We start from the raw sequence: 10,791 nt of genomic DNA on the forward strand, positions 1-10,791 counted from the left end.
TAGTAGGTGAACATCATCATCATCCCTGTTTCTGTTAGTCCTGGAGATGGGTCATGTCCTATTTTCAAGGAGCCTGAGTATGTGCTGTGGACTTTCTTCTGTATCACACAATCATTAAAACATTTAGCTGCGTGCCCCATGGGTCAGGGTTTCCCACAGTCCTGGGGCTTTGCCTCCTCTACGGCTCTACCAAGACGTTTGTAAGCAACTGTGTCAAGTGTGAACGATCTTGTTTCTTGTTAGAAGTACGTGAACAGGAGAGGGAAGTTGTGAATTCCAACTGGCACATCCCACCAGACGGTTGTTCTCTCTCCGCTTTGAATGGGTGATGACCACCCTGTTCTGTGCTGTTAAATAAAGATATATTGTAAGTTTTTAAGTCTGGGATTTATCAGGGTGTTTTCCAGTAAAAGCACATTTTCGAACCATGAGAAAGAAGGCTGTGGATGAAACCACACTCATGATTCTGACTCATGTGGCATTTCCAGGTGGAGGAAGTGGTAAAAGGGGGAGTTGTCGTATGGTGGTTCTTAACGCAGCCTTGCAAAGTTCCAAATGGGCAATCAGAACAGGGAAAGTGGTTTCTTGTCTATTTTGGAGCAGCTCTATTTCCTCCACAAAGGGACTTTATCTTGCTATTCCACAGGGGAATAAATAAGCTGTCTCAGAATTAGCTTTATGTGCTGTGCAATATTGAAGTCAAATTATGCTTGGCTTACAAATGAGTCATCACACTGGTTTGGCCTTATTTTTATTTCTTTCCTACTCTAGGGGCAAAGCCCGAGGGACGCTGATGGGGAGAGCAGAGGAAATGGAGAAAAAAGGAAGAGAGGCCCATAGAGTCGTGAGAAGAGAAAGAACAGCCAGCCGGTTCCAAATACTGACTCCGAGCCACGAAGGAGTGATTTGACCCCTGGGTCCCAATGTCCTTACCTGTGAGACGAGAACAGCGACAACTAACTTGCAGACGTGACCTCATCCTTACCACTAGGTCAGTGTGCAATACCTGTGAGCTATTGTGACTAGAGCCCTTACAAGCCCGAGACACGTTTCATCTGGTTATATCATATAACTGTCAAAAGAACAGCTCTTTAATACGTTGCCAATCGCTCTAGAATAAAATAACAGTATAGATGTGACTCACTTACGAATCCACATAAATAAATCTGTTTAGACTGAAAACACGTTTAACCACATCGACATCCCGCTATTTTGGGAAGTCAGTGGGGAGTCTGCCTCAGGAAAAGCTTACACCCTCCGGGCTGAAAGGCAACTACATCCGACCGCATGATCTTTAAGTCGATTTGAAATCTTGTGGCACAGATTAAAAAAAAAAAAAATCCCTTTCTGAAAATCAAGGAGAGATGAGAAAAAAAAGAATGACTGTTAGAAATGAAAACCCTTGATTTAGACCCAAGATTAAAAAGAAGCTAGAGGTGATGGCCCTCCCTCCATCTATGTAGGTACGAGGTGTGTAGAGACGGTCCCTCTGGGTTACAAAAGCCGGTAGTCACTAAATGCAGTGTTGCGAGTTATTCTGGGTACCTGGAGCTTTCCAGTTAGGCAAGGATAAAACCCTCTGAGCATCACCATTCAAACAAATTTCTAACAATGTTATTCCACATCATACATGAGTCTTTTGTGCCTTTTTTGTTGGGTTTGTTTTTCTGGTTATAAAAGTACTATGTGGTAAATACAGTTAAAGTTGGTTTATGTAATAAAGTGCAGCGAGGAATACAAAAACTGCTCCATCCCAGAAATAACCCAGAAATAACCATCCTTGACATTGTCTCTCAACTTATTAAAGACCGTTTTGAACATTTTCCTGCCCCAAATCCATCAACCCCATCTGACTCTGGGTGAAGACAGAGGTGTGGTCCCTGTCTGCACAGGGCTCCCAGGCCAGCGGGGGTGCAGGCAATGATCCGGCAGGCAAAGAGAAAACGCGAGTGTCATTACAGCCGGCAGTGCGAGTGGGGAGGACCGTAGCTTCAGTGCAGGGATGAAGGAGAAAGGGCAGAGGAGAAGGGCATTCCTGGAGAGAAGGGCCCGGGAGGGTCCAAGGGGATGAGAAGTAGGGAAGAGCGTTTGCAGCGGGGGCTGCAGGCAGCAAAGGCCAAGCCAGGAGAGGATGGGGCTCCCCTGGGAAGCAGAGAGGGGCCCAAAGTGTCCGTGTCAGGAGCTCACTGAGGACATGGAGAGTGCAGGGCGTGGGTTCTGACAGGGGGATGGGTATACTCAGGTCCTAACAAGGTTCTGCGGCCCTTGGTAAGGAGTGCTTTTTATCTCCCTTTGGTGTAATGTGAAGCCTTAAAACAAAGGACTAAGATGAGAGAGAAAATGAACCTAGGTTTGGTTTAAGTAACTGGGAAGATAATAATCCAGTTTTCTGAGCTAGAGATGGCTGGGAAAGAAAAGGGATGGGGTAGATATGGGACTGAAAAGCTGGTTTCCCCTGTCTGCATAGGGCATGCAGTGTTTTTAGGACATTTGGTTGGAGATGGTGTGTGTGTGTGTGTGTGGTGTGTGTGTGTGTGTGTGTGCGCGCGTGCAGGGGACAGGGTGTTGGGGGGAGAGTCTGTAGTTGAGGGAGCAGAATTGGATTAGACATGTGTTTCTGAGGCATTAACACATATGTGGTACTTAACCTCATGAAAATGGATGCACTTAGGAACAGCGTGTGGACAGAGAAACAGAAAGGACCTGGAATTACCTCTGAAAACTCTGGAGCTAAGGTTGAGAAGAAGACCCCGAAGAGACAGAGGATGGACGGGGGAAGCAGAAGGAAGTCCTTGGAGCTTGTTATCCGCTTGTCACCCAGGGAGAAGGTCCAGGAAGCAAGCTGTCAAGGGTGTGCGGTGATGTGGAGACGTGGAAGAAATTGAAGGTAGAGGGACAGGACAGGTGTCTCAGCCTCAGAAACGCCCCAACTGTGGCCATCCCTCCCCCCATATTCAACCGTGAGCCATGGTGTTCATCTCATCAATATTAATATTACTGCACACACCTGTCCATCCCCGTCACTCCCTCTACCAGCGCATCAGTCTCCTAGGTTATTCGACAGCCTTCCACTTGGCTCAGATTCACCCAATCTGGCCCTCTCCAACACGTCTCCAAACCGTGCCAGAGAAGACCTTTCAGAAACAGCTGCTGATAATGGCATTCATGTGCTGGAAACCAGTCAGGGGCCTGCCTACCCCACTTTCATGTCTTTCAGAATAAAAGTCAAAGTCCTTAGTTCATGTTTTTTTTAATTTAATTTTTGTTTTTTGAGAGAAAGAGGTGTGTGCGAGCAAGGTAGAGGATGATGGGAAGGGGGAGAGGGAGAGAGGATCTCACGCGGACTCCACACCCAGCACAGAGCCCCATGTGGGGATCCATCTCATGACCCTGAGATCATGACCGGACCCAAAATCAAGAGTCGGGCACTTAACTGACGGAGCCACCCAGGTGTCCCCAGACTCCTTAGTTTAATGTACAAGGCGACTGGCGGGCATTAAGTTACTTCCCGTTTGGGTGATTACACCAGGACTGACTATACACATTCTCACACCTATCTTTCAGTACTTGTATGTTTCTTTGGATGTACAACTGAGCTGAAAATCAAAGACATAACTAACCTATTTTAGAAGACAGGAAAAGAGGGGCTCCTGGGGGGCTCAGTCAGTTAAGTGCCTGCCTTTGGCTCAGGGCATGATCCCAGGGTGCGAGGATCGAGTCCGGTGTTGGGCTCCCTGCTTATCCATGAGTCTGTTTCTCCCTCTCCCACTGGCCCTCTGCCTGCTTGTGCGCACGTGGGCAAGCTGTCTCTCTCAAATAAATAAATAAATAAATAAATAAAAATTTTCAAAAAATAAAGTAAAATAAAATAAAGGCAGGACTCCTACTACTCTTACACAAACTCAACCAGACAAGAGAATATGCGACACACCCACTGATTTCGTGTGGCCAGCGTGACTTCACTACCAAGCTAACAGGCCCTTTATAGGGCAGGAAAAGTGCAAGCAAACGGTCTTCACCCACACAGGTGCAACATCATGGGCAGAATATTAGCGTCAAACCGATGGTGTATGAGAAGAGCGACGCATCACAACCACGTTGGACTTATTCTGTGGATGTAGGTTTAACGCTGAAAATTCAAAGGATGTATTTGATCATATTAACATATTAAAGAAGGAAAATCACATGAGATTATCAGCAGACTGCAAGGGAAGCCCCTGCTATTTGCAGCATCCATTCATGATAAAGCTCTCAGCAAGCTATGAATAGAGGGGGAGATTTCCTTTGTATAATAAAGGGTAATCACAAGAAAACAACCTGCAGAACATATACTTGATAACCAAACCTTGAAAGCTTTCTGCTACAGAATGGATAACCATTTCCGTTTAGTGACAGACCAGGACCCCTGTCCAGGGCAATAGTCAAGCAAAAGAAATTGGAAAGAAAGAAATAAAACTATCATTTTGCAGAGACAGCATGACTGTGTAGATAGAAAATTCCTTAGAGTATACAGATAAACTGTCAGAATAAGTGAATGTAACTCTGCGAGCCAAGAGGAAAGAGTGCAGATACCCACAAAAAGATCTGTATGGAAAAGTTGATCGTGGCTTTATCACAATAGCCCCAAACTGGAAACAGCTCAGATGTTTCCAGTGTAATGCTAAATGATTCAGGATATATTCACGTGTGGAATTCAGACAGAAGAAAGTATGTATGCCGTCTGGCCTACGGCAGTTAGACACACAACAGTACATCTGCATGATTCTGTATGTTCCATTTACAGAAACTACAAAACTGGTCACCTAAATTCAGACAGGTAGCTTTCAAAACAGCGGTTACCTTTTGGAAGGTGATGATTCGAAGGTTCTGAGTGTTGATGTTCTATAATTTGATCTGGGTGATGGGTATGTGAGCATGTGCACCTGTTAAAAAAAAAGTGATGGACTTTTTTGCTTCCCAAGGTGTCAGCGAAGTGTCAACCTCGGTGCAGAAGCCAATGATCCTCCCTGTGATGGGTGGTCAGCTCAGCGGTAGCCTCACGTCACAGCGCCTGCGTCGCTCGCCTCCCTTCACCTCTCACGTGGGCATTCTGTCACCTCCCATCATCACGACATGGTTGAGGACAGCTCGAGAAGGTATTTTGAGAAGCAGACCATATTCACATAACTTTTATTAAAGACATGGTTAGAACTGTTCTGTTTTATTATTGTCGTTCATCTCTTACAGTACCTAATGCAGAAGTTAAAATGTGTCATAGGTGTGTATGCAAAAGGAAAACCAGAGTCTAGGGAGGGCCAGGGACTCGATTCCAGGCCTCCGCTGGGGGCATTGGAACATATCGCCCATGGGTAAGGAAGACTACTGTACACTTCACGATTCATGTACTTACAGCATGAACGCTGTAAGGAGAAAAAGATAACACAGTTTAAGGCTGAACAAGCAGGGGCAGCTGGGGGCTCAGTCTGAGCGTCCAGCTCTGGATTTCGGCTCAGGTCATGAGCGAGGGGTCATGGGATCGAGCCCCGCATCAGGCTCCATGCTCTGTGGGGAGTCCGCTTGAGATTCTCTCTCCCTCTCTCTGCCCCTCCCCCCTCCCTCTCTCTCTCTCTAAAATAAATAAATCTTAAAAAAAGAAAGAAAAGAATGAACAAGTAAAAGGAATGTGGTGAATAAATACATTGTATCTGTAAATCATTATACAGTTACTTGAGAAAACTTATTTGATGTAATACTATAACTCAATCACTACAAGGTTTTTTTTTTTAATAGAGATTTTGAATTTTTCTGGGTTTTTCACTAAGGTTGTCTACACATATAAATCAAGTACTTGAATTTAGCCAAATGGCTGTGGGCAGAGTTGGGAGAGCTGGAAGGTTATCTGATGACTCTTCATCTGCTTTAAAATTAGTCATATGGGTACCAAGATTTAAAAAAAAAAATTACAGCAGGATCTGAAATCTCCCGGAACAGCTGTGACTTGGGATTCCAAAGACAAAAGCCAGGATTTAAAATCCTGCTACCTGTTTTTGACTGGTGAGCCTTCCCGACCCTGCAAACCTCATTTTTGGGTCCCAGGGTTGTAATACCACGTATTGAAAGAAGGATTTGCTGGAAAGAGGACTTGCAAAGGATGGATGGAATTTTGCCGATAATATTTAATAAACCACAACCGTTTACCAACAGGGGACCAGGCCTGCTCTGAAATCCTCCCATGGAAATCACCCTTTGTTCCCTGAGGAACACACAAAGCCACTGTTCCCATAGCAACACTGTCATGTGATATCAGAAATCACGACTAGGCCTTGAATGATAAAACAAAGGAGTGTTGGCTAGCCAGCAAGGGAAACCTGGTGAAAAGGTGGTGCTGTGCTCCAGGAAGAGGCCACATGCATAGGCCCATTGTTTCATGCTTGAGAATTGTAAATCATCCATTTTTTAAAAAACATGTATTTTTTAGAAGTCAGTATTTCTTTTGATAGGTTAGATCACTCAGAAAATAAGGTTTTCCTTTGGCTTTCATTAACATCTATTTTTCTCTTCCATGCAGTCGAGAAGAAATCGAAGACATAGGAATTCATTTGCCCAAATCCCTTAAGGTGTTGTGACTTTGGCCCTTTTTGGGCAGTAAATAATTCTCATCGTGTACACAAGGCCTGTTTGGTAAAGCTCTAAATGGCATGAATGTGCATATTTTTAGGAATGCACAGGTTTCTGATAATATGTTTCTGAGAGTTCAAGATAAAAAGGATATGATAGAAATATATTTATGGGTTTTTAAAAAATTCCTTGGTCTCCTCAAATGTTTTTTAAGAAAAATTTGAGGGGTGTCTGGGTGGCTCAGTCAGTTAATTGTCCTTAATTTCAGCTCAGGTCATGATCTCAGGGTCCTGAGATCAAGCCCCAAGGAGGGCTCCATGCTCAGCGAGGAGTCTGCTTAAGATTCTCCCTCTCCCTCTCGCTCAGCCCCTCCCCTCATCTAAAAAATTGACTATTGACATTTAGTTGATATATATTGTGAATTTTTTTAAAAGAAAATGTTTCGTGAAAATTCTTACTTAGGTGTCAAATGGAAAGGGACTTCTCTTCCCTCGGCTTCCAGGGAAAGCCTAGAAAGCCCAATGTTCTGCTCTGATTGTCCTCAGATCGTCCGTCACTGAGTAGATGACGTATGGTACCATCAGCCAGAGAAGCTGAATCCCTGTCCTGCTTCTTCTGACTGGATTTCGGAGAGAGAAAACGATACTGACTTAAGGGGAATCCTTGATGTGGAAGGGATTGGAATAGCTGTCGAATTTGTGGATTCTTGAGTTCAACCGCTGTGAGAGACATGACTTTAGCCTCCAAAAGACAGTTTACTGTAAGCCCCGTATTTGCTAAGATGGTGTCTTTCCCAGCTGTGGTTTTGTTGATGTCATATCTCTGTTTTTCAGAACAAATGATGCTCAAGAATCCCACGTCAGTGGAACTGCCAAGATCTCCGAGCTGACTAAGTGTATGTGTATATACGTACGTGTAAATCTATACATTATGTACATAGGCACCCCGGGCATCACGATATTGATCATTCCTACGATACAGAAAAACTTGTAATATATTTCATTCAACTTTAAAACCCATGAGATAATATCTATTTTAAGCCTATACGAGCCAAGGGAAATTGTTAAAATAACACATTCACATTTTATATTTTGAAATGCTACTCCCTGCTCACACTTCCTAAAAATGAAGCACACACAAACTGCTGAGATAATGAAGATGAGTGTGTACCAATAATAGGAATGGCTGAGCTGATTGACTGCTTGTGCTATTTCAGGCACTGGAGCGGATGTTTCTGAATGACTCCCGTCGGCGATCCTCGCGGCAGTGCTGGGAGTGAGTGTGGGTACTCCCCGTTTACCGAGCAGAGATGGGCTAACTCACCAGCCGAGGCAGGCTGACCTGGTGTCAGACAGCTTCTGCTGATCACAGAAATGAAGCCTTAAAAAAATCTGTGCACATACTGCCTCTGGGCTTAGTGGAACTCAAACCCGTCACACACTCTCCATTCCATCGGCACCTTCGCTCTGGGCAGGTTGATGCATGTGCGGCGGCCGAATGCCTCGCGCAGGAACGGCTGAACCGCTCAGGTGCAAGCCATGTGTGACTAGGAAGAAAGCAAAAACATGCTCAAGAAGAAAGCTGATCGTTGCCCACGGCTTCTCAGGTGACACGGCCTCTAAACCTAATAGCGGATCCCCCTGAAGGGCCAAAAATTGCCTTGGAAAACTGTATTGTGACCTTTCTTTCGCGGTTGCCATGGAACGCTGGCATCCTGACCGTGGGGAGAAGGTCAGTAATTGTATTTAAATGCAGCAAGCAGGGAACATCTACAGCGCAAACCATCCGCTCTTATTTCTTGGTGGGCGGTTCTATTGTAGGGTTTGGTATGTAATCTCGATTAGAAGTCTGAAGAAAAATAATGCTTTTAAGTTTAGGGAATTTTAGAGAATTCTCTGAGTGAGATTCTCATTTTAAAATTCCACGGATTTCCCGATAGCCTTTGAAGCTCTTTTTATTTGAAATGGAGTCTTTTTTTCTCCACTCTTTTAAGGAAACCTTTTCTTTCAACCATCCACAACACGGTGACTTTCTTTTTTGTTTACACGAAGTTGGATGCAATTATTTTATAATAGGCCCATCTCTGCCAGCAACCCTATAATTTTTAGACTTTGAAATGTCATTATCATAAATACAAATCAGGGCTTATTCTGCCCCTGGTTGGCTTTGAAATGGCATTTAGGGTCTGTGTGACTCTGCTACCGATCTCAGCGGGATCACCCCGGTCGGTAAATTCTGCCAGCAAGCGGCTACGGGCTCCACGTTACCCTTCTCCAAATTCTTGATGCCGCTGATGTGTGCAAGCAGCCCACTTTGGAAAAGGAATGTGCCATTTCGTCCTACTCCAGGGTGGGTGGAGGGATATGCATAGTTCACTAAGGGGATCTGTGCAAGTGGCGGAGGGCTGTGATTGTACCTTGCACGCTGGGGGTGGGGGTCGGTTATCTTTGCAGAAAGAGAGCTTTGAAGATCAAAGTTTGTCACATAATATTTTAGTCTTAGGCACCTGAGAGATCATTTGGCTCTGCGTCTGTCCTCGGAGTCCTTAGAGCAGTTTTGTGAGGTGGGCACGTGTGTGAGCTCTCTCTCTGGACACCAGGGATTCACAAGTGAATTCAGGCACCTGATCTTGAGGGAGGATCTTGTCTCCTTTGCTAGGAGTAGGAGTATCCCTGGCTCTTATTTGACACCAACAATCTGCAGGCGTAGCTAAGATAAGCTTCTCCCATTCCTTCCTGCATCCTGTCTGTGAGATCCAGGGCCAGTCATTTGCTAGATGTATTCTTCTGAGCAAGTCACTTCCCCTCTCTACGCCTGGTAAACCACAATGGTGACACCCAGATAGACAGTCGTGAGGACTGTAGGCGGCAATACTGATGAAGTACTAGGCACCATACAGAAAACACAGCCCAAATGCTATCGTGAGGCATGTTCGGTCCTGGCACGTGTGGGAAATCACAGTGTTTGGCCATCACACTGCAGTCTGCCCGTGATGGGAAGCTTGCAGCCTGATGTGGATGGAGGCTCGGCTGTCCCAGGGCTGAAGGGATTCCATGGAGGGTAGACCCGTCAACACATCTCCAAGCCCCGGTCCCACTCCAGATGGAGGGCTCTCCCTGGGAGGGGAGAAGGTCTGAGCGGCTACCCACAGAGAATTTCCTGGATTCACAATGTATGGAGACTGTCATGTGTTTATGTGACATGTGTGTGTTTCTAGGACTTCGTAGAAAATATGACACGCCAATCCATTCGATTCAAACCACCGTACCACAGGGAAAACCGTACAGATGAGGTCACTGGGATGTACGGTTTTTCCGTTATGCACACAGGCAGAGCAGCGATGGGCAGGGCTGCTCAGGGACTGAATTCTGGTGCTGGTCTTGCCATCAATGGCTCCCTAACCTTTATCATTTCTCTAAGCTCCTGTTTTCTCATCTGTGAAATTAGTTGGTTGGACTAATCTTTAAAATCCCGTCTATTGATCATATCATATTCTGAGATTGTAAAAAAATTCTTGATATATATTTGAGCGCTCTGAATGCCTGTCAGCATTTGTGGGAATACATTAATGGTGCCGTCCCTTTCCCTTTCTAAGAGCTTGCCTACATACCGAATGGGACAAGGAGTCTAGCATGCTCTGTGGTTTCTCCCACGTTCTCCCTCAATTACCTGGTGACTGAAGACTTGCCGAGGTACATTCCAGAATGGACGTAAGGAATCACAGGGGTACGGCGTGGACCCTTACAGACACAGTGCTCTGGGCATAACTAGCTTGGCCTCTAGCTTATATAGACTGCTTCCTTAAAAATGAAAATCCTTCCACAAGTTTTCAGGTTCCTTGGGCACGAACAAAAGTGATTTTTCAGTGATGAAATTAATGGATTAGATTATAAATTATATTTCCAGTTTGGCTCTAATGCATATTTCTCCTGTTTCTGCATGTGTTTTTCCAGGTACTATGGCAGACTAACATTCTTCTCTCACGAATTACATGAAGCCCCATATTCAACACCAGTGTAAAGCTAGGAAACGTGACTTATTTAGCTGAACTATTAACTCAGAACAGACAGGAGCTTAATTTTCTTTTAGATGAGTGTAATGTATTCTCTGATGTCTGAAAGAAGACTTTTTTTTTCACCTTTAGGGAAATATCAATCTCTGAAAGATTAATTATTATACAAATATTTGTCTTTG

The 10,791-nt window shown here is 44.8% G+C and overlaps 1 long non-coding RNA gene across 1 annotated transcript; it reads left to right on the top strand.

Annotated features, from left to right (window-relative positions):
* Nucleotides 1–786: 786 nt before the first annotated feature.
* Nucleotides 787–7,485, top strand: LOC117796375. The gene is made up of 3 exons (XR_004620833.1): nucleotides 787–991; nucleotides 4,962–5,135; nucleotides 7,431–7,485. It is a non-coding gene; the product is annotated as an uncharacterized LOC117796375 (long non-coding RNA).
* Nucleotides 7,486–10,791: the final 3,306 nt, after the last annotated feature.

This window comes from Ailuropoda melanoleuca, chromosome 15 (assembly GCF_002007445.2).
Source record: "Ailuropoda melanoleuca isolate Jingjing chromosome 15, ASM200744v2, whole genome shotgun sequence".
NCBI classification, from domain to species: Eukaryota; Metazoa; Chordata; class Mammalia; order Carnivora; family Ursidae; genus Ailuropoda; species Ailuropoda melanoleuca.